Here is a 415-nt window from a genome sequence, read left to right as displayed (position 1 = left end):
CACCATCTTATCTAGAAGAGCTCTTAGTGCCTTATTGTCCCACTAGAGTACTACGCTCCCAGAATTCATAGTTACTTGTGGTTCCTACAATCTCTAAAAGTAAAATGGCAGCCGTTCAGCTATCAGGCTCCTCTCCTGTGGAACCAGGTTCCAGTTTGGGTTCAGCAGGCAGACACCGTCTCCACATCTAAGAGTAAACTTAAAACTCTCTTCTTTGATAAAGAGTGAGGAGTTGCAGCGTCCGCCTAACCGGCCCATCTGCTTCTGGTAATAGTTATCAGAGTCATCTATCATATAATCAATAATATATTAAAACTAGAGAGAGGCAGGGCAGTCCAGTCCGACCAGGGTCCTCTCTTTACCCTGTCTCTCTTAGTTATGCTGTAATAGTTATAGACAGCTGGGGGACTTCCTT

This window comes from Etheostoma spectabile, chromosome 22, assembly GCF_008692095.1.
Source record: "Etheostoma spectabile isolate EspeVRDwgs_2016 chromosome 22, UIUC_Espe_1.0, whole genome shotgun sequence".
In the NCBI taxonomy this organism is placed as follows: Eukaryota; Metazoa; Chordata; class Actinopteri; order Perciformes; family Percidae; genus Etheostoma; species Etheostoma spectabile.
This window is presented reverse-complemented; position numbering follows the sequence as displayed.